The sequence below is a fragment of the Bos javanicus genome, chromosome 12, assembly GCF_032452875.1.
Source record: "Bos javanicus breed banteng chromosome 12, ARS-OSU_banteng_1.0, whole genome shotgun sequence".
Taxonomy (NCBI): domain Eukaryota; kingdom Metazoa; phylum Chordata; class Mammalia; order Artiodactyla; family Bovidae; genus Bos; species Bos javanicus.
In genome coordinates this window covers 4818543-4842567 of record NC_083879.1, presented here as the reverse complement: position 1 = coordinate 4842567, position 24025 = coordinate 4818543, and the positions used below count along the sequence as shown (strand labels likewise).

At 35.9% G+C, this 24025-nt stretch overlaps 1 long non-coding RNA gene across 1 annotated transcript; it reads right to left on the bottom strand.

The window, feature by feature from the left end:
- Window positions 1–3778: 3778 nt before the first annotated feature.
- On the bottom strand, window positions 3779–10361 carry LOC133258066 (uncharacterized). Its single transcript, XR_009739788.1, has 3 exons — window positions 9869–10361; window positions 8816–8917; window positions 3779–4109 (listed from the first exon to the last, which is right to left on the bottom strand). It is a non-coding gene; the product is annotated as an uncharacterized LOC133258066 (long non-coding RNA).
- Window positions 10362–24025: the final 13664 nt, after the last annotated feature.

Below are 24025 nucleotides of genomic sequence, written 5' to 3'. Positions count from 1 at the left end.
AAAATATCATGTATGAAACGAGTTGCCAGTCCAGGTTCGATGCACGATACTGGATGCTTGGGGCTAGTGCACTGGGATGACCCAGAGGGATGGTATGGGGTGGGAGGAGGGAGGAGGGTTCAGGATGGGGAACACATGTATACCTGTGGTGGATTCATTTTGATATTTGGCAAAACTAATACAATTATGTAAAGTTTAAAAATAAAATTAAATTAAAAAAATAAAATAAAATAAAAATGTATTGAAAAAAAATAGGACTCCACACTGAACCCTTCAAAGGCATAATTTTCAATTAATTGCTGAGTAAAAATGAACAAAAATCATCCAATAATTAAGTAATTGAATTTATATCCCTATAATGTCCATGTGTTCAATAAAACAAAGCATCACCTTATGAGCTGCATTTATCCTTACCCCTTATAAATTTATAACAATTGCCATTAGTCTTTATTCTTCTATTTTTTTAATGTTTTATCAGTAAAATTACCTAAAAATTCTCATACTAAATATCCATTTTGCTTTCTTAGTATGCAGTTATGATCAAGTGTATGACTAACCCATAATCAAAATATGTGTTTAAAGATATCCATTACATCTGGTGAAGCAGGTTGATTTTCTCATAGCCTCCTGTTATTTATGCCTATAATTATTAATTTTCCTTTTTTTTGTATTTACTTAAAGCCATGGGTCACCATCTCCACTTAACCAAAGCAGATTTGCTTACCCCTTGGTTCTTTGCTATAGTTATTTGTACTCTCTAAATTTATATGACATAGAATTGTTCTTGTACTCTCCTGATAAGTGTCATTATTCTCTTAATATTTTGTTGTTGTTCACTTGCTTGTCTGACTTTTTGTGATTCCATGGACTGCAGTAGGGCAGGCTCCTCTGTCTTTCACTATTTCCTGGAGTTTGCTCAGTTATATACATTGAGTCAGTGATGCTATCTAACCATCTCATCCTCTGTTGCCCTCTTCTCCTTTTGCCTTCAATCCTTACAAACATCAGAGTCTTTTCCAATGAATCAGTTCTTCACATCAGAAGGCCAAAGTATTGGAGCTTCAGCTGTAGCATCAGTCTTTCCACTGATGAAAGGTTGACCAGTTTGATCACCTTTCAGTCCAAGGAACTCTTAAGAATCTTCTCCAATACCACATTTCAAAACTGTCAATTCTTCAATGCTGTCTTCTGTATGATCCAAATCTCACATCCATACATGTCTACTGGAAAAACATAGCTTTGACTACATGAACCTTTGTTGGCAAAGTGAGGTCTCTGCTTTTTAATAATATGTCTAGGTTTGTCATAGCTTTCCTTCCAGAGAGCAAGTATCTTTTAATTCCATGGCTGCTGTCACTATCCACAATGTTTTTGGAGCCCAAGAAAGTAAAATCTGCCACTGCTGCTGCTGCTAAGTCGTGTCAGTCATGTCCGACTCTGTGTGACCCCATAGATGGCAGCCCATCAGGCTTTTCTGTCCCTGGGATTCTCCAGGCAAGAATACTGGAGTGGGTTGCCATTTCCTTCTCCACTACCGTCATTTTTCCCCCTACAGTTTGCTATGAAGTGATGGGACTGGATGCTGTGATCTTAGTTTTTTTGAATGTTGAGTGTCAAGCTAGCTTTTCCATTCTCCTCTTTCACCCTCATATAGAGGCTTTTTAGTTCCTCCTTACTTTCTGCTGTTAGAGTGGTATCACCTGCATACATGAAATTATTGATGTTTCCCCTGGCAATCTTGATTCCAGCTTGTGATTCATCCAGCCAGACATTTTACATGATGCATTCTGCATATCAGTTAAATAAGCAGGATGGTAATGTACAAACTTTTTGGACTCTTTTTCCAATTTGGAACCAGTCAGTTGTTCCATGTTTGGTTCTAACTGCTGCTTCTTGATCTGCACACAGGTTTCCCAGGAGACAGGTAAGTTGATCTTATATTACCATCTCTTTAAGAGCATAACCTTACTAGCATCTAAAATGAGCACAATTGTATGGTAGTTTGAATGTTCTTTAGCATTGCCCTTCTTTGGGATTGGAATGAAAAATAAACTTTTCCAGTCCTGTGGCCACCACCTAGTTTTCTAAATTTGCTGACATATTGAGTTCAACACTTCAGCAGTAGCATCTTTCAGGATTTTAAACAGCCCAGCTGAAATTCCTTCACCGCTACTTGCTTTGCTCCTAGTAATTCTTTCTAAGGCCCCCGTGACTCCACACTCCAGGATGTCTGGCTCTAGGTGAATAATCACCCCATTGTCGTTATCTGGGCTATTAAAACTGTTTTGTATAGTTCTGTGTATTCTTGCCACCTCTTCTTAATATCTTCTGCTTCTGTTAGGCCCGTGCCATTTCTGTCTTTTATTGTGCCCTTCCTTGCATGAAATGTTACTTTGATACCTCCAATTTTCTTGATAAGATCTCTAGTCTTTCTGATTCTATTGTTTTCCTCTATTTCTTTGCATTGCCCTTTTAAGAAGTCCTTCTTATTTCTCCTCCCTCCTCTCTGCAATGCTTTCAGTTGGATATATCTTTCCCTTTCACCCTTGCCTTTCATTTCTTTTCTTTCCTCAGCTATTTGTTGTTCTCCTCAGACAACCCCTTTGCCTTTTTTCATTTCTTTTTCCTTGAAATAGTTTATTTTCTTGTTATTTAGCTCCTTATATATAACACTTGACAAGTTTAAAAATATCAACAATTTTTGTATGATCATAATGTTTACACTTTCTGTGTATTTATTATAATATCTGAGTGTAAAACCCTAAGTAAAACATCAAAATCATTTGCTGTGTGCTTCTTATCCTATGGATTCTAAAAGAAAACAACAGCCACAGATAAACCTATTCCTCAGAAGGGAAAAAATCTGATTTCTTCTAGTGACCACGTAGCTAGTTTTAGACAACATACTAAAAGCAGGTGACCATCACTGTATATATAAGACTACTTATAAAAAAGACTCAAATACTCAACTTTGAATCTATCACATCATGGGGTTTCTAAAATTTAATTGTTCTTATTTCTAGTTGATAAAACATTTTATTTTATTGGTCAACATTTTGAGGCAAATATTGGTCAGTACTTTGTAGGAAATTATTCCCCATTTTTTTCTCTTCTTAAGAAATATTAGTAAATACAATATGAATAATTTCTTAAAATTCTGGCTTTACATGTTAATCTAAATACAATAAATACCATTGATTTTCCTTTCATAGATCTATCACACCTAGACATCTTTCATCTCTGTTTAAATCTCCTTTATTTCCTTGACCTCCCTGATTACATGAACTCAGGAGGCAAGGTATAAAACAATGCAGTGACATGAGAACTATCTTTTATGACACATCTTTACAAACCGTGTTCATCGTGAACTCATACAGATGTTTGTATGAGTTCATGTGATTACATGAATTTAATGACAAATACATGTAATTAAAAAGAACCCCTGACTTCAATGAACATGCAATCCTGACTTAACATGGAAATAGGAGTGTTGTTACTTCTGAAGGCAACAGCGCTGATGTGCAGATAAAGAAGAACACACTGAATTTGTTTGAGCAGAATTTCTAATCTGCATCTCATTTGCTATCTTCACATCAAGTGTTAGTGTTCTTGTATTTAATACAAAAATCAGATAGCTCTTCAATAAACTTTAGTTTTCTATCTGTGATGAAATTTGCAGGTTGACTTGCCCTACAAAGCACACAGAGACATTCACAGAAGACAAAATACTGCATGTGAGACATATGAAATTTACGCCAAAATATTATTGGAGTGCATTTATTATACTTGATTCTATATATTGGGATTATTTTGGGGTAAAGCTATAGTAATGTAAATCATTTGGAAAAAATCAAATAAATTAGGACTTACATATGGAAAATAGGATCTTGTAAACCATCCATATTTACAACACTGTGCACTGCCTGATTGCCAATCTGCTGGTGGGATTTCTTCATCCTCTTTGTACTTATCACTTGTTCATGCATGTATGGATTTTGAAACTAATTTTTTACCCTTTCTTTCCATCAAATAAAGAGAGCTGTGATTGTTTAATGTCACATGAGTAAATATTGCTTTCTTAAAGGTGAATCAAATTCTTAACTCTGAATCTATAAAATAAAGGAAAAGTGAGAAAAATAGATGCTATAATCAGTTTCATCAATGATTTTTTCTGTTGTGCTCTTATTTTAAAACCTTTAATATTGAGTCAATTTAATGTTATTAAACTAAAGTATACATATATATACATATATATATATATATAAAACTCAATACTTTATATAGAATTACAGGTTTTTATTGATTAATTTCTTGCAAAAAGTGCTCATTTAGGCTTAAATCAAGTGGCAAATTGTTGTAATTCTCTACTCTGTTGTGTAGGTAAGGAATACTATCAAACTATTGTCCTGTCATGTTTTTAGGATGTGGCATAGTCCAAAAAGAAGTCTGGGCTTCATCCCTGTCTAATTCCAAACCCTTGGCATTTCCCAAAGAAGAGCAATGTCTTGTCATTCATGGTAAACACATAGAATTATCCTGATTATTTATGCTGTATAATATAGAATTAAATGATAATTTATGCCAATAAGGTGACTTGTGATGAGACCTGGAGGTCACACAATATCATTCAGACCTCTGGAGGAAAGAAGGGACAGGAGATGGAGTTCAACACAGTGAGCAGCGACTCAATCAATCATGCTAATATTATGAATCCTAATGAACACTCTGAGCACTGCAGTCCAGGTGAGCTTCCCTGGTTGGCAGTCCTCTGTGAGTTTGTGATGCTGTAGTGGGGATGATATAATAGTCTGTGACTCCACAGGGAAAGAGTGACCAGTTTGGTTTTCCCATACTGCCCTGTGTCTTTTCCTTCAGCAGCTTCTAATTTGTATCCTATACTTGTAATAAACATAACTATGAGGATAATTGCTTTCCATGTCATCAGTGAGTCTTTCCCTGAGGGAAGTTTGGGAAACTAGTAATCTGCAGCTGGTATTAGAAATCTTGGGCTGACTTGGCAGTGTGGAGGACTGCCTTGTAACCTTGCAGTTGGTTAACTGTGGGTACCCATTAAGTCAAATTTTTGTAAGGAAATTCTTTTTTATTTTAAATACTTTATAATCAAATGCATAATCAAGATATGAACAGAATTCTGTATTTACATTTGAATAGAATAAACTGGTAGCCCTGTAATGTTATAACTCAGTATCTTCAATTAACTAATTTCTATGATAATGTAATGACACTTGATTTTCTAATGAAAATATTTTCAAATATTAAAAAATTCCAAGTTTTGAAAAGTTCACAAGTTCTTAAGTTCATAAGTACACAAGTTCTTATGTGTAAGAATATAATTTATGATATACTTACTTTAAAGTAATATATTTGACAGTTTTGATTACGAAAAGTTTTATTTTTTTAATTTTTTTTGCTTTTTAAAAAATTTTTATTATTATTTTTTACTTTATAATATTGTATTGGTTTTGCCATACATCAACATATAATATCATATAAAAAAAGTTTTAAAATCCTATCTGAGTAGCCAGTGTATTTTTATTTATTTTTTTAATTGATATACCAGCTAATTTTTTGAGGTGATTCACAAGTGTATTCACTAGTCCTCCCATGTAACTGCCTAACTTATTTTTATAAAAAATCTGATGGTGACTAGGGGCAAACAGATTCTGATAAAATCAAAATAGTCATATTTACTTCTAATTGGTAACATATTAATAAGCAAACATATAAAATAATTAATTTTAAATTAAATGTGAGCTATTCCATAAATATTGAGTTATATCTTAAATAACATTAGTGAGATAACCAGGACTTGACATGAAAACAGTATTTCTAAGAATTGCTTGTAAGAATGGCACAGAAGAGCTACATTCCATTTGCTATCACTTTAAGAAATGATTGAAAAACATTAGAAAATATGAAAATTTTTCTTTTTGTTTAATTTCTTTTTTAAAGGCAAGGGTAGTATACTTTTCCAGTAGACAAAGTAAAATGCTCATTTTTATTTTTGAATGATCAAATTTTCCATTTTCTAGTGGCTTTTTTAGTCTAGATGGTGATATTTTAGATCGTTGTTGTGAGAAAAAGACGAATCACCTAGATGGGAAGTGTTTCAGAAAATGAGCTACAGTACTTGACCCAGTGTCAAGCTGGAGTCTGGCAGCATTTTTTCTCACATTAATGATGCTAACCTTCAGTTATGATGTGAAAATGGAATATATTTCTTAATGGAGACCTGTTCTTCAGTATCAGAAAAACTAAATGCTATGCAAGAGGATCAGTGACAGCAGAGAAATGATTTTTACCCTACTGGCTTTTGGCCAAAGAGTGAGCTATTAGGTTAACACCAGCATTTTTTAAGGTTTTAATTTCTCAAATGAGAATACAAAAGACTTGGCAGAAATATTTTAAGAAAAAACTTTCTTTTCTAAAATCACGGGAAATTACTAGAAGGCAAAGCAAGTTGCCTCTTTAGTATATGAATGAAAATGTTTCCTTTTGAAGCTAAAATATTCAAATATCAATAGTATGGCAGAGTAATAATTTTTTGTTAGTTAAATTGAGTATTTAAAAACTCTTGCCAAACATGGCAAGAACAGAGCAGATGGAGTTAAGATGATGCAGAAACTTCTGCCTAAGATCTTGGATACATTAGCAAGTAACATAACATATTAGAAAAATTGGAATATGTTCTGGTAAGAGATGGGAATGATTGCCAGTTTCTAGAGAACAGCGAGGTTCTTTTCAGAAAAAAAGTATATTATAGAAGGATTATTATGCTATTTTCCCTGGCATTTTTATTTTTAAAAAGTATTTTCATTTACTATGATAAAATGAAATATATTAAAATGAAAAATAGAAAAATAATGGAGTAATAAAAACAGAAAATAGAACATTTTAATCAATAGCCATTTCATTAAGAAGTATTCCCAATATCTTGAAATTCAAAAATATAACTTCCACATACAAAACTTTACAGTGCACTAAAACTAATTTTAAAACCTGTTTCCAGAAGATAGTTTATATTTTTCTATTACTGTATCTCCTTTACTTATTAATATAAGTGTTTTCTGCTCATTAATGAAGGTAACATACTTTTAAGTAATGATTTCTGTGTACGTTTTTATTCTGTTTTCTGGTTATTTTTAATTTGATGTTTTGCTTCACTGTTAGTTTTTTTTAAGCCGGTGACATGTTGTCAATTATTTCTTGTTTTGTTTTTCAAACAAATAATGAAGGTATTTCCCAGTCCACAAAAATGATTCTTAGGACACATAACAAAGTATGTTTCTTTCATGACTTTTTTTAGAGTAACATGAAAAAATGAACATTCCTATAAACATTAATAGCAAAATTTTCTCACATGTAATATATAATATGTGAAAAATTACTGTATTTAACATTGAAGTGTTTGAAAAGCATACTGAATTTTTCTATAGACCATACCAAAGTGTTATGAATGCAATCCTTCCCTGATTAACACATTAAAACTTCATATTATAAATTGTCTTCAACAGCCTAAGAATCTGCTGGCATCATTGCAAAAAAAAATAGCAACCTTACTTGATAAACACATTACTTGAAGAATTCAACACTCTTGGTGTTTAGAAGATTTGAAAAGCAGCCCAAAGAACAGATTTGAGACAGGAAGCAGGAGTAGAGGGTGCTTGCTTTTTCCAAATTTTCAAAATGTTTGCAGAATGGGATTAAAAACTTCTAAGTGAGGTTTTTGGATCAAGTTTTTCATTGGAAAAAGGCTTGCAGTTTGAAGAAAATCAAGTTATCCCATGAAATCAGTAATTTTTATTATTTCTAAATCTGAAAATGTGAAGTATTTGGTCTCTTAAATCCTAAGTAATTTTGTCTTTCCTCTATTGAATATGAATTTACATAGAAAATTTTAATTCTAGAAGACCTATTTTATTCCCTATTATCTGATGTTTCTGAGTCATTTCCCTGAACAAACTATTAGTTATTGTTTTAGCTAATCTACATTTTTTATAATACCTACAATTTCTATCATAATCAGAGTCAGTATAATGAAAAGTAATTGATCTTCTTATTTATTTAGTAAGTACATCTTGAAAATAACAGTATATCCTTGATATAGTTGACCCTATCTCTGGTTTAATCTTCATCCCCCAAAATAAAGAAAAACCATCAATATTTATATTTAGAAATGTAGTTATTTAACTGTCCAAAGAAATAGTCAAAGTGGAAAAAAATAAAAGCACTGAAAATTTCAGGGAGCTAATAATTTTTTCATGACAAAAAATAAGGAGAAATAGTACATATGACTTTGAAACTAATGGAGAATATTGGTGTGATTAGTTCTCCAGTAAGTAGAATACAGGGGCTGAGATATTGTTCTTTAGAAAATAAAATAGACTTCCAAAGCTTCTTGAATATTTTCCACAAACTGGTTTTAGCTGATAAGCAGTAGGCAAGCTATTCATCTTTCAGATGAGAACATGTTTAGCTTATTCTCAATAATAAATTATTGTAGCTTTAAAGGGGAAGAAACATACACAAAGAGTAAATGAACTTCAAATTAGAACACTGACATGGAATGCTTATTAATGAAGTTCAAGTTTACAACATCCCTTCAATGGAAATTTTATTCCCATGTGCAGACCAGGGGAAAATAATGACTTTCTAAAGGGTTCCTTCATTAGGGTGGGGCTTCCTGGCACTAATCTTTCCTAATAATACCTGATTTCTTTAAAGGGAATTGCCTCTCTTCCACTGAGTGTAGTCTCGATAAGAGAGTATTTTCTATTTCCCTTTAAACTTTTACCTCAGAAACACAGGTGGCAAAGTCTTCCTTCTACGCATCACTAGAGACAGCCCATCACTGCCAGGTGACCAGTTGATAACAGAGTTGTGATAGGTAAGGACACTGTAGGGGAAAGAAGAGGTGATGACAGAGGCGGAGACTAGGCAAGGTAAACTCTTAGTTCTCATTCACACATGCGCACACACACACACACACACACACACACATATATATATATATATATATATATATATATTTTAATTTTAAGAGTCCTCAAGTTTTGACTGCTTAATTCTGCCAGCTTCCCCAATCTTTCTCCCATTCCTTATAAAAATTCCTTGTTGGTTTAAGTCATCTAGGATTGACTCCTGTCACTAGGAATACTAACTAATGACATCATCTAATAATGATATATATATTGAAAAGTTAATTTATCTTACAGGTCTTTCTTATTCTTTTAAGATTTATTTTTTTGAAAATATCAAACTATTTTACGAGACTTATACTATCTGGCTGATAAATTCTACCATTTTTAAATTTTTTTAAAGTTGTTATTCCAAGATACTAGTGATTATGTGTAATATTAATAACATTTCATTACATTTTGGACACTTTTTCAATTCTAAATACACTGACACATAAATTGCTTCATGTCATCTGATTATCATAAATGCCAAATTTTCAACAGAACAAGTATTACAGTTTTATTTTAGATAGACTGCCATTCCTTGAGGATAAGAAGACTTATAAGTATAGACATTAATGTTTTAAACTCTGTATCTTGTGTTATTTACCATACAGCACATCATCTCCCACCACTGTAGTCAGAGCAATTAAAGAACAAGAAGATGGGATATATTATTATGCATTAGTGGTTCTGATAAACAATTGCAACATATGTGTGTGCGTGGGGATTGTCCACATACCACCAGACTATACTCAGGACTGCACTGAGAGGTCTTACAATTCAGCTCAGTCTGACTCTAACTACCTAGAGACAGCATCAGATGCCACTGTAGAAGGCTCAGTTCCTTCCCACAAAATCACCCTCCGATTTGAAGCCCAGCTCATTACCTTCACTTCTGAGGTACCAGCTATACACCAGAGGTTTCCATGACCCTCTTTTTGGGTTTATTGATTTGGTAGAGCAGCTCACAGAACTCAGAGAACCCATACACTTGAAAGATTACTGGATTATTACTACGGATATTAAAGGATACAAATCAACAGCCAGATGAAGAGATAAATAGGTGAGGAACCAAACAAAGAAGCATCTGTCCTCATGGAGTTTGTGGCCCAGTACGGTGGAACATTGAAGGGGTCTGATTCCTAACTTAGAAGCGCTTGTAACCTTCTCCTTTGCGTTTTTATAAAGATAATTATGTAGGCAGTGTAACTGCATCATTGGCCAGTAGTGACTGATCCACTGTCCTGATCCTCTCCCCTCCCCATAACTAGAGGTGAGACTGAAAGTTAAAATCTTCTATTCTAGTTGGTTGCCTTGGAAACCAGCCCCCATACCAATAGTCGCCTCATTAACGTAAACTCAGTTGTGATGGGAAGGGTATTACTGCGAATAGCAAAACACTCATTTCAACTTTATGACTCTGAAATTATGTCAACTGAGAACTGGAGACCAAATATTACGACAAAAGATGCTCTCATTGCTCTCATCATTAAGGGGATGTCAAGGGTTTTGGGAGCCATGAACCAGGAATCTTGGATAAAGACCTAAAATATACGAGAAATATATTTTGGTCATCTGGATGATCAAGTATGCTTCTTATAAAATGAAATATTGCACTACAAACAAAAAAAAAGGAAATAAATAGGAAAAAACTTATAGATATTTCATGAAACACAAGCTGGAATCAAGATTGATAGGAGAAATATCAATACCTCAGACATGCATATGACACCACCCTTATGGCAGAAAGTGAAGAAGAAATAAATAGCCTTTTGATGAAGTTGAAAGGGGAGTGTGAAAAAATTGGCTTAAAGTTCAACATTCTGAAAACTAAGATCATGGCATCTAGTCCCATCACTTCAAGGCAAATAGATGAGGAAACAATGGAAACAGTGACAGACTTTATTTTCTTGGGTTCCAAAATCTCTGTGGATGATGACTGCAGCCATAAAACTAAAAGATGCTTGCTCCTTGGAAGAAAAGCTATAACAAACATAAACAGAGTATTAAAAAGCAGAAACATCACTTTGCTGACAAAGGTCTGTATAATCAAAGCTATGATTTTTCCAGTAGTCATGTATGGATGTGAGAATTGGACCATAAAAAAGGTTGAGTGCCAAGGAAATTACACTTTTCAACTGTGGTATTGAAGACTCTAGACATTCCCTTGGACAGCAAGGAGATCAAATCAGTTCATCCTAAAGGAAATCAATCCTGAATATTCACTGGAAGGACTGATGTTGAAGCTGCAATACTTTGGCGACCTGATGGGAAGTGTCAACTCAGTGGAAAAGACTTTGATACTGGGAAAGACTGAGGGTAGGAGGAAAAAGGTGGGGTTGGGGAGTGGGCAGCAGAGGATGAGATTGTTGGATAGTATCACTGACTCAATGAACATGAGTTTGAGCAAGCTCCAGGAGATAGTGAAGGACAGGGATGACTGGCATGCTGCAGTTCTTGGGATCAAAAAGAGTCAGACATGACTGAGCAACAGAACAACAAACTGCTCTTAGGTCACTGCCTTAATATTGTGTGGAACAGTGTTAAAATTAGTGGTAATGTCATAGATTTTACTGACACAGAACTGACAGCAGAATCTCTCTCATATTTTAGGGATCTTATAGAAATTTCACTGGGGTCTGGAAATATCCTGCTGCCAGAGACTTTTGCCAGGACCCTTCCTATAGATAAAAGTAGAAAATGTTCTAAAAATTCTGGCTACATGAGTCTTAAGCTTTTTCCTCTCCTTAGTTGATCTCCAGGCTAAGGATCCTATTTGCTGTATCAACTCGATACAGCTCCCTTGTATCAACACTAACACCTAAGTGTTGATGGAGGGTGGCAAGCACAAAGATGTATTTAACTGAATTTATTAATTTTAATTACTCATATATGTGTGCTCTCAAATATTATTCACATTAATTAAAACATTTAATACATATAAGCTATGTGTCGAGGAACCTCCTTTCTAAACAGTTGCCAGAGTACATAAGGAGAAATGAAGGGTGTGACAATATATATGTGAACCAGCATTATATTTGGATTTAAGAGGTCAATTATTCAGCTGCTATTTCTATTTGAATGAGCTTACACAGGAAAATGTGGGGATAAGTTGAACTTATGGTGATTAGAAGAGGGGCAGAGAGGGTCAAGAGGAGCACAGTGATCCATGGTGGTGAAGAACTGACAGGTCCCAAAGGCTAATGGATCTGAAGCAGTTGATAACATTATGTATCCAGTACCACGCTCCTAAGACCTTGTAGACTGCATGAAAGGTGACTGCATTGCTGGATGAAATTCCACATGAAGCAACATACACTGACTGTCCTAAGGGAGTATTTGAACTTTGGGTCAAAGGACAGGCCAGCTAATTCTGGAGGAAAAGATCATTAAACAGATCAGAATATTTTTGCTCTGAAGAGTATGCAGTCCAGTCATATTGTATTTTGCCTAGTCATATTGTGCATCTCATAATATTTATTCTGATGTGATTTGCTATTTGAGAATTGTTTTTCTCTTTGAAATATGGAAAACTTGGATCCTTCTTGACCAAATTCCTGTAAACAATGACAGACTTATTGGACCTTACATAAAGACATTCAAATATAACAAAATTTCGCTCTTAGGAAGGTGAACGTTTACAACAGACAAAACATATATTGATTTGTTTGTTTTCCTGCCTAAGTTGTGCATGCCCAAGAACCTCACACAACCTGTATTCTCTTTTCAGGGCTGAACTTAACCTTCTCACCATATGCTTGCCTGCTGCTGTTAAAAAATGAGCAAAGCAAATTCAACTAAATAAATGAAAAGATCTAATTGGCTTTATTCAATAACTTATAAATCACAAAGCACCCCACCTACCAAATAAAAAGGAGTTCCAAAGAGTTGTAGAAAAGGAGAAGTTTTTAAAGGTGGAAATAGGGTACATAAAAGTTTATTAGGAAAAAGTGGATTTTTTAAAAGGCTAAGTCACCTTCCTCAAGGGGACAAAGGAGGTTTTAGGGGATGATTACCTCACTAACGCTGACCAGGTAATTCCAGCTAGACTGGTTAAAGGTTACAAGAGTGAAGGAAACTGAAACTGTAGTTAGGTTAGATATTAAGCCTTGCTTTGTTGATGTGGGGCTTTGCATAACTGACTCCATTTGGGTGTTGTTTTCTCTTTTCTACCACTGTCTTTATGATGTTCACATAGCAGGCCACCAGAAGGAGGCAGATAAATGGTCAGACAATAACCATATCATATCACAGACAGTTGTGCAGTTCCACAGAGCTGTGTAAGTTTTTGACCTGGATGTCTTCTTTTTTTTTTATTTTATTTTATTTTTAAACTTTACATAATTGTATTAGTTTTGCCAAATATCAAAATGAATCCGCCACAGGTATACATGTGTTCCCCATCCTGAACCCTCCTCCCTCATCCCTCCCCATACCATCCCTCTGGGTCATCCCAGTGCACCAGCCCCAAGCATCCAGTATCATGCATCAAACCTGGACTGGCGACTTGTTTCATACATGATATTATACATGTTTCAATGCCATTCTCCCAAATGTTCCCACCCTCTCCGTCTCTCATAGAGTCCATAAGACTGTTCTATACATCAGTGTCTCTTTTGCTGTCCCGTACACAGGGTTATCGTTACCATCTTTCTAAATTCCATATATATGCGTTAGTATACTGTATTGGTGTTTTTCCTTCTGGCTTACTTCACTCTGTATAATAGGCTCCAGTTTCATCCATCTCATTAGAACTGATTCAAATGTTTTCTTTTTAATGGCTGAGTAATACTCCATTGTGTATATGTACCATAGCTTTCTTATCCATTCATCTGCTGATGGACATCTAGGTTGCTTCCATGTCCTGGCTATTATAAACAGTGCTGCGATGAACATTGGAGTACACGTGTCTCTTTCCCTTCAGGTTTCCTCAGTGTGTATGCCCAGCAGTGGGATGATGTCTTCTTAATTACGCCATGGCATTGATCCTTTGCTTTTACTCTATGGTGGGCTCTAGTGCCAGGAAAGGACTCATTCCATTTCTTTCCTGTTCCTAACATCTGTTTATCTAAGCATCACAGGCAAACAATTGAAGAGCACTAGAATGGCTACCCATTCCAGTTTTCTTGCCTGGAGAACTTCACGGACAGAGGATGCTGGTGGGCTTACAGGCCATAGGGTTGCCAAAAGTCAGACACAACTGAGTGACTAACACTTCCACTTTTTTCATATTGTTATAGATTACATTTTGAGCATTTGTTTTTTATGCCTTTATACCTATGTAGTTCAGTTCAGTTCAGTCGCTCAGTCATGTCCCACTCTTTGCGACCCCATGAACCGCAGTACGCCAGACCTCCCTGTCCAACACCAACTCCCGGAGTCCACCCAAACCCATGTCCATTGAGTCGGTGATGCCATCCAACCATCTCATCCTCTGTTGTCCCCTTCTCCTCCTGCCCCCAATTTTTCCCAGCATCAGGGTCTTTTCCAACAAGTCAGCTCTTCACATCAGGTAGCCAAAGTATTGGAGTTTCAGCTTCAACATCAGTCCTTCCAATGAACACCCGGGACTGATCTCCTTTAGGATGGACTGGGTGGATCTCCTTGCAGTCCAAGGGACTTTCAAGAGTCTTCTCCAACCCCACAGTTCAAAAGCATCAATTCTTTGGTGCTCAGCTTTCTTTATAATCCAACTCTCACATCCGTACATGACTACTAGAAAAACTATAGCCTTGACTAGATGGACCTTTGTTGGCAAAGTAATATCTCTGCTTTTGAATATGCTGTCTAGGTTGGTCATAACTTTCCTTCCAAGGAGTAAGTGTCTTTTAATTTCATGGCTGCAATCACCATCTACAGTGATTTTGGAGCCCAGAAAAATAAAGTCAGCCACTGTTTCCACTGTTTCCCCATCTATTTGTCATGAGGTGATGGGACCAGATGCCATGATCTTAGTTTTCTGAATGTTGAACTTTAAGCCAACTTTTTCACTCTCCTCTTTCACTTTCAAGAGGCTCTTTAGTTCTTCTTCACTTTCTGCCATAAGGGTGGTGTCATCTGCATATCTGAGGTTATTGACAGACGGACCTATGAGGGTATTGACAGGGAATTAAGGGACAATACCTTTTCAGTGTTCATTTATTACCATAAGATCAGCTTGTATTTCCAATATTGATTAATCATTAGAGTTGTAGAATATTTTCTGGCATGAAAAAATGTACTAACACAAGTAATGTTGGTTTAGGACACTCTTGATGCTACCTCATAGATGTTAATATAGGCCTCATCTGTTCTACTCTGATCCAAGAATGCATGTATCAGAGTTCATCCTTGTAGCATGAATAAATTGTTAAGGGATATTCTGTTGGTTTGTGATACCCTTTGATGGTATTTTCAACAATGGACTGAGAGATGCCTGGGTAAGTCTGTGGTCTAGCCACTCACTGACCTAGTGAAAATGTGAAGGAGATGTACACTTGCTGGACCATGTCTGAAAGAAGATCTAAATCTTTGATTATTAACCAAGCTTATGTTCCAAATCCCAGTAGAGTGGTCTCAGTTAATAAATGTGGTTTTTATTCTAACCCCCAAATCCTGATGACAGACTTATTCTTCATCCTCAACTGAAACAAATAGCAATAAATCACCATCCTACAACCAGCTCCAGGATAAAGGAGATCATAGGAAATCATAGAGAAAATAAGTTCACATGAAAGATAATGAAAAATTATGTTTAATTATTTTTGCCTTCAAAAGGTACACCATGAGTAACTTAGGGAACTTCACAAGTAAATGGTGAGAGAATGTAGGGCAGAGGAAAAACATCTTGAAAATGACCATCTCTAAAAAAGTATAGTCACATCAAGGTGAAAGAATGAGATCAATCTTATTAGTGATTTTTCCTTCAAGGATTCAGTCAATTAAGCAGGTCTGCATTAGAGTTTTATTTATTGAGCTAAAATTGATTTTTAAATCTAATAATTATAGCCCTAAATTCTTTTTATGTTAGTTTTTTCTAAGTTGCTTTTTATTGAAGGGCAATTAATGAGAAAAAGCATACAAATTAGAAGCATGCTGTCTGATATATCTTTCTTTTTTATAAATTTGCTACATTCACATAACCACTAACAAGACTAAGAACACAGAATATTAAATAGACATCAGAAGCCTTTATGCTGCTGTACTGTTAAAATACATCCTACGATAGCTAATTACTCTCTGAATTCTGTTGTCGTAAACTGCTTGCCTATTATTGATCTTTATGCATTGACTTGCATATTCACTGCTTTTGGCCTATCTTTCACTAGCCAACACTATGTGATATTTTTGGGAGTTGTTGCTAAAACAGTTCATTCATTTCCTTCGCAGCATAGTATTCCATTTTGTAAACATACCATAATTGCTTTGTTTATTTTACAGTTAATGAATAGTTGAGTAAAACATAATTTGGAATGATTACAAATACCACTGTTATAAACAAAAAAAATTATCTTTGGAGGCTCAGATATATTCATTCCTATCATGTGAATATAAAGAAGTGGAATTCATGGGCTGAGGTCACATACCCATTTAGCTTTTCAAAGTGTCTGATGTAATTTGTATACCCACCAGCAGGGTATGAAAGTTTCAGTTGCTCTACTTTAACATTGATTATTCTTCCTATTTTTTTTTAAGGTAATCTTTTTGTTGAGTTATGCATTTATAACTTGCACTTTTAGTGTTAAGAAATCTTTACCAAAGTCAAAATCATTTTTTAAATGTCCTATATTAACTTCTTGATGATTTATTGTTTTACATTTGAACTTTAGGTTCTTAATCCATGTGTAATTGGTATTTGCATATATGGAGAAAAGTCACAAGTATTTTTTCCCACATCAATACCAAACTTCAACAGTCATCCTTTTGTCAGTGCATTGTAGTGTTGTATATCAAAAACTTGGTAACAAATGCATATAGCATTTCTATTTCAGGGCTCTATTTTGTTATAGTTTTATATATTTCTTCCTTGTTACCCTGTTACTTGTATAATTGGTGTTATGATAAATCCAGATAAGTGATAGAGCACATTCTCCAAATTTGATACTCTCTCTCAAGATACTCTTGTCTGTTCTTGAGCATTACAATTCCATATAAATTAAGAATTCTTTTGCAAAATATTGCTCAGATACTGACCAGTTGTGCAGTGAATATATATATATATATATATATATATATGAATTTAAGGGGGTTTAACATCTTTATTATATTGTGAATACTAATAAATAAAGATCTTGAAATCCTTTGTTACCTTAACTTCTAGATATTTGATGCATATTATTTATTAAATATTCTGTTTGTTGCTAGTATGTAGAAATAAAATTGGCATTCATTATATTAGTTTTGTATGTAATAAAATTCTCCATTTCAGCTACTTTTTCTAACAGTTTTTCTTATGTTATTTTGATTTTCTGCTTAAACAATCATATTGTATCAAAATGGCCATTCACATTCATAAGTTAAGGGAGAAAACTATCATTGCTTCACTATTAAAGAGTGATATTTGCATATGTTAAGATATGACTTATCAAGTTAAAGAAATTCTCAACTTTTTAATAATATTAATTAAATAAGCCAATGTAATCTTCAAATGAATCTAAGATATTGCAATATTTTATCTTTTCAATGTACTGCTATATCTTATTTGCTAATATTTTATTTAGGTTTTTTGAATCTTTCTTTATAGTTTTTGCATCTTTTTTGCATCTTTAGTTTGCTAAGGATGAATCTTATTTATTTTAATGTCTTTATCAGATGTGGAATCAAGTTGATGACTATCTCATTACTTACCTTCATGTATTATTTTATCTTTTTATATATTCTAGAATAATTACTTAAGAATATTATTTATTATATTTTGGTGAAAACTATCTGGAGTTTGCCTTCTGGGAACTTCAGAAAGTGAAGAAGAACTGAAGAGCTTGTTAGGAAAATGAGAGAAGAGAATGAAAAAGCTGACTTATAACTTAACATTCATCCTGGGATTCCAATCAGGATCCTGTGTTTTGTACAGAGGAAAAATCAAGAGCAAGCCAAAGTAAAGTAAGACAGTTTAGTTAGAGAGATACACAGTCCATCAGCAAAATGCAGACATCTCAGATGGTGAGAGCTGCCCCCAAGGTATTGGTTTATTAGTTTTATGGGCTGGGTAGTTTCATATGTGCACATCATGAGAAATGCTTGGCTGGATGAGTAACAAGTGGCCAGAGAAACATCAACAACCTCAGATATGTGGATGATGCTACTCTAATGCCAGAAGGAGAAGAGGAACTAAAGAGCCTCTTGATGAGGGTGAAGGTGGAGAATGAAAGATACAGCTTAAGACTAAATATTAAGACATAATAATAAGATCATGGCATCTGGCCCCATTACTGCATGACAAATAGAAGGAGAAAAGGTGAAAGTAGTGATATATTTCCTCTTCTTGGTCTCCAAAATCACTGCAGAAGGTGACTGCAGCTGTGAAATCAGAAGACGATTGTTTCTTGGCAGGAAAGTAATGACAAACCTAGACAGTGTGTTGAAAAGCAGAGACATTACTCTTCCAACAAAAGTCCATAGAACCAAGGCTATGGTCTTCCCAGTGGGCATGTAAGGTTGTGAGAGCTGGACCATAAAGAAGACAGAATGCCAAAGAATCGATGCCTTCAAACCGTGGTGCTGGAGAAGACTGCTGAAAGTCATTTGGACAGCAAGGAGATCTTCAGTTCAGTTCAGTTCAGTTGCTCAGTCGTGTCCGACTCTTTGCGACCCCATGAATTGCAGCACACCAGGCTTCCTGTCCATCACCAACTCCTGGAGTTCACTCAAACTCATGTCCATCGAGTCAGTGATGCCATCCAGCCATCTCATCCTCTGCCATCCCCTTCTCCTCCTGTCCCCAATCCCTCCCAGCATCAGAGTCTTTTCCAATGAGTCAACTCTTCGCATGAGGTGGCCAAAGTACTCGAGTTTCAGCTTTAGCATCATTACTTCAAAAGAACACCCAGGGCTGATCTCCTCTAGAATGGACTGGTTGGATCTTCTTGCAGTTCAAGGGACTCTCAAGAGTCTTCTCCAACCCCACAGTTCAAAAGCATCAATTCTTCGTTGCTCAGCCTTCTTCACAGTCCAACTCTCACATCCATACAAGACTACTGGAAAAACCATAGCCTTGACTAGACGGACTTTTGTTGGCAAAGTAATGTCTCTGCTTTTCAATATGCTATATTGGTCATAACTTTTCTTCCAAGGAGTAAGAGTCTTTTAATTTCATGGCTGCAGTCACCATCTGCAGTGATTTTGGAGCCCAGAAAAGTAAAGTCTGACACTGTTTCCACTATTTCCCCATCTATTTCCCATGAAGTGATGGGACCAGCTGCCATGATCTTCATTTTCTGAATGTTGAGCTTTAAGTCAACTTTTTCACTCTCTTCTTTCACTTTCATCAAGAGGCTTTTGAGTTCCTCTTCACTTTCTGCCATAAGGGTGGTGTCATCTGCATATCTGAGGTTATTGATATTTCTCCCAGCAATCTTGATTTCAGGTTGTGCTTCCTCCAGCCCAGGGTTTCTCATGAGGAGATCAACTCTGAATATTCACTGGAAGAACTGATGCTGAAGCTCCAGAATTTAGGTCATCTGATGCAGACAGATGACTCATTGGAAAAGTTCCTGATGCCGGGAAAGATCAAGGGCAGAAGGAGAAGAGGGCATCAGAGGATGCGATGGCTGGGCAGACATCACCGATGCCATGAACATAATCTTGGGCACACTCTGGGAGATGGAGTGGGACAGGGAGGCCTGGAATGCTGCAGTCCACGGGGTCGCTAAGAGTTGAACATGACTGCATAACTGAACAACAACAATGACATTTTCACATGTTAATGAGTAGGAGGAATATTCTTGTTAAGGGGAAGGGGTTTCTAGGAGTTAGGCCATTGCCCACATTTTGGCCTTTTATGTTCAGCCCTGGAATTGTCATGGCATGAAGGGGAGTGTATTCTTTGGTATTCTAATGAAGGCATAATGAGCTAAATGTCAATGACCAGACCATGTTGGATACCCTCTTGGTTTCAGCTGGTTCCAGTCAGTTTTATCCTATCTTTTTTCTCAAATAGCTGTGTCCCTCTGTACATTCTTTAACAGTTGTGCCTTATCTCCTTCTTCCTGTCTCAAAGAGACATAGGACTAGTCAGATTTTATATCTCTTCTTGAGTCTATATTGGTAAGCAATTATTGTAAAAAATGTGTCCATTTCCTTTAATTTTTCAATATTATTAGGCAAATAATTGTTAAGCCTATTCTATTGTGAATTTAATACCTATAGTCTTTATAGTGGTGTTCCTTTTTATTCTTATTATTGATATGTGTTTTTCTCTTTTTAAATCATTTTTGGTAAGGATTTATCAAACCAACATTTGTTTTTGTGGTTTAGTGTAATATTTTTTATTTTTATGTCATTAGCTTTCTTTAACAATGTTAATAAGAAAGACTATCAACATGGAATACCCCCAAAACAATATTATATTTTGTAAAAAATGGTGCAGATTAATACCAATCTTAGGGATATATGCAGGGATAGTGGACTCATCATAACTTGATTTGATTTATCTCCTATTCCTGCAAAACCAAATGGATTCTAGAGGCAAAATATAGACTACCTTAAGCTCATCCTATAGTAGCTCCAGTCTCAAACACTGTGACAGATAGGGTATGTATCCTAGAGCAGTTGAGTAAGGTCCCAGATACAAAGCATGAAGCCATTTATTCAATGGAGGCTTTCTTTTCTATCCTAATCAGAAATGTGTTAAAATAAGTTTTTATTCCCAAAGAAAGGACAATAATATATAGTTGCAGTTAGTCCAGGGCTGTGCAATTTCTCTCATCTTTCACAATACAGATGAAAAACATCTGGACTATCTTGACAGTCTTAGATTAAATATTACATTGATTCATTATGTCAATTATATTCCTTGGACTGAATGAGAAAAGGGAGACTAGTAGTCCAGAGAACTTGATGAAACCCAAGCATTCTAAGGGTAAGAAATAATTCAGGGGTGTGTCACATCGTTAACTATTTAAGTGGTGATCTTGGGGCTGCCACACCATCTCCTTTAAATTAAGAGATAATTATTAAATCTCATAGTTCCTAAACCAAAGAACAAAGCATAACATTAGGTGTGCCTCTTCAGATTTTAGAACCAGTAGGTTCCATCTACCCAATATGCTAGGTGACATAAAAATCTGCCAGCTTCAAATGAGGCCCAGAGCAGAAAAATATTTTGCACCAGGCTCAAAGTATGGTATAAGCCACTTTGAAAGAAAGTGAAAGTGTTAGTCACCACTCAGTCATCTGTGACCCTTTGTGAGCCCATGCACTGTAGCTTCTAGACCCCTCTGTCCATGGAATTCTCTGGGAAAGAATAATGCAGTGGGTAGCTATTCTCTTCTCCAGGGGATCTTCCCCAACCCAAGAACCAAACATGGGTCTCCTGCATTGCAGGAGATTCTTTATCATATGAGCCACAAGGAAAGCCCCTATAAGTCACTTTACCACTTATAAAAATTAATAAACCAAAATCTTATTTATGTAGAGTTGGGGGATCATAACAGGGAGCTCTCACACCCTGCCAATATACCAGAACCCAGCAGGAGAAAAATTCTTCTTCTTTCCTGACAAGAACTCAGCCAATAAAAGGCCATATACTTCTAATTTTTCATGTGTGCTCAGTCACTAAGTTGTGTTCCACTTCTTGCGACCCCATGGACTGTAGCCCACCAGGCTTCTCTCTCCATGGGAATTTCCAGGCAAGAATACTGCAGTGGGTTGCCATTTCCTTCTCCAGGGTTATTTACCATTGCTCTCTCAGTTTCCCTTTCCTCTTTATAAAAGCATTCTCCTTCCCTTGCCATGGGGTAATTTTCACCTAGCTGGCTGTGTTTGCAGACTATAAATTGCAATTCTTTGCTGATACCCTCAAAACCTCTCCTTGCTGGAGAACTATCTGGAAGTTTATGTACTTCATGCCAATATACTTGAGCCATATAATCTGGCAGACCCAGTGATTTTTGAAGTATCAGTGGTGAGAAATGATGCTGTGTAGAGCTTTTGACAAACTAGTGAGAGAACCACAATTCATGGATTCTGAACAAAGTTACTAGTGGGAGAATTACCTTAAAGCAAGGCTATTCCATCTGTAGTGGAATGTCATACATTTTTTAGAAAAAGAAAACCATTTGTACCATGTGTGCTAAGTCACTCAGTCCTGTCCGACTCTTTGCAAACTCATGGATTGTAGCCTGCCAGGCTCCTCTGTCCTTGGGATTCTCCAGAATCTGGAGAATACTGGAGTGAGTTGCCATTCCTTCCTTCAGGTGATCTTCCTGATCCAGGGATTGAACCTGGGTCTCCTGTATTGAAGCTAGATTCTTTACTATCTGTGCCACCAGGGAAGCCCTATATTTATGCTACTGGGCCTTGATTATCACGAATGTGGTCCTCTGAGATCCATAAAACATAAGGTTGAGAAAGTACATATACAGTCCAGTGTATGATGGAAGCTTTCTATGTAAGATTAAGTCCTAGTTTGATCAGGAGCCTTAAGCAAGGTGCATAAGTAGCCTGGACCCACTATTATATCATTCCACTTCCATCTGTTCAGGCCTATGACCAGATGAAAATGACCCATGACCAGAATAAAGATTATTATGCCCTATCTTGGTTTATAGACAGGTCAATTCAATATGTAGGTTTAGAACAATCATGTATGACTATTTCAATATAGTTTCACTAGAAGTACATTTTTAGACAATTATGATGGAAAATCCTTTTATTTTTATTTTTTGGAAAAAATAAGTGGCCCCAAATTACAATATATACAGATTCAAAGGCAGTGGGGAAATGACTTGAAAAGCTGATCAAGAACCCAAAAGGAAAAAGACAAGAAACTCAGGATAAGGAGACTTGAAGTGGAGGTTTATGGGTGTACATGTGAAATTGGACAAGAACTCTGAAGATTTTTACCCACCATAAGGGCAAATATACAGCAAATGGCCCAGTCAGTTTGTGCCAGCCAGATTTTATCTTTGTGCCCATGACTGGCAAGATGGGTACAGATATGAAGTGGCCATAAATACATAAATGGAGGCCAAGCACAGACTCAAATCACAAATTGACCTAGCTGCTGTCTTCTCAGACTGTTAGGCTTGGGGAATTATGTTAAGTTCTTGACATGGCATGCTTTCTTGGAAAAAAAAAAAATCAAACATTTACTTGATGGTAAGCTGCTGCTTTGGGTCTCTTGCATCTGGAAAAGACCAGAGGTTTCTTCTCAGAAGGATAGATACATATTCCACATATGGATTTCCCTGTCCTGACTCCAGGCCCTGTCCTCAGTTAGCAGCATTATCTTGGGTCTTACTGAGCATTTGATCTACAAGCATGAGATTCCACATAATATTGCATTGGACTAGGAGATCCACTTCTTAATTAATAGCCATGCAAGAGTAGGCTCATGAACTTCGGAGCCACTGGTTAGATTACACATCACTGGTTTATCATGCTGGCTTGAGACAAGATTGGGATAATTTGTTAAAGGCACAACTGAAGTGCCAAATGGACACAATACTCTGAGAATGTGGTGCTATCCTACTGGGTATAGTATATGTATAGTATCAAAGGATTTTGGGGGGCTTTATGTTCTCAGTAAGATGAATACATATGTCTGGGACAAAGCAGTGGAAAGAATAATCATACTCAGTGACCCAATTTGGCCTCTGCAGTGTTTGTGGAGATCTTGTTCTAGGAGATCCAACAAGAATATCATTGAATTATAACCTACAGTTGCCAACTGCCAATATAGTACTTTGGTTTTCTTGTTGTTTGTGGACTAGCAATCAATAAGTGAAGTTACTTTATTAACAGTGATATTAATCCTTAACACCAAGAGGAGGTAAGGGGCCAAAATGTATAATGGAAATAATCCACCTGTTCGCTTCTTGGTAGCTCCTTTCTCAGTTGTGTTACAG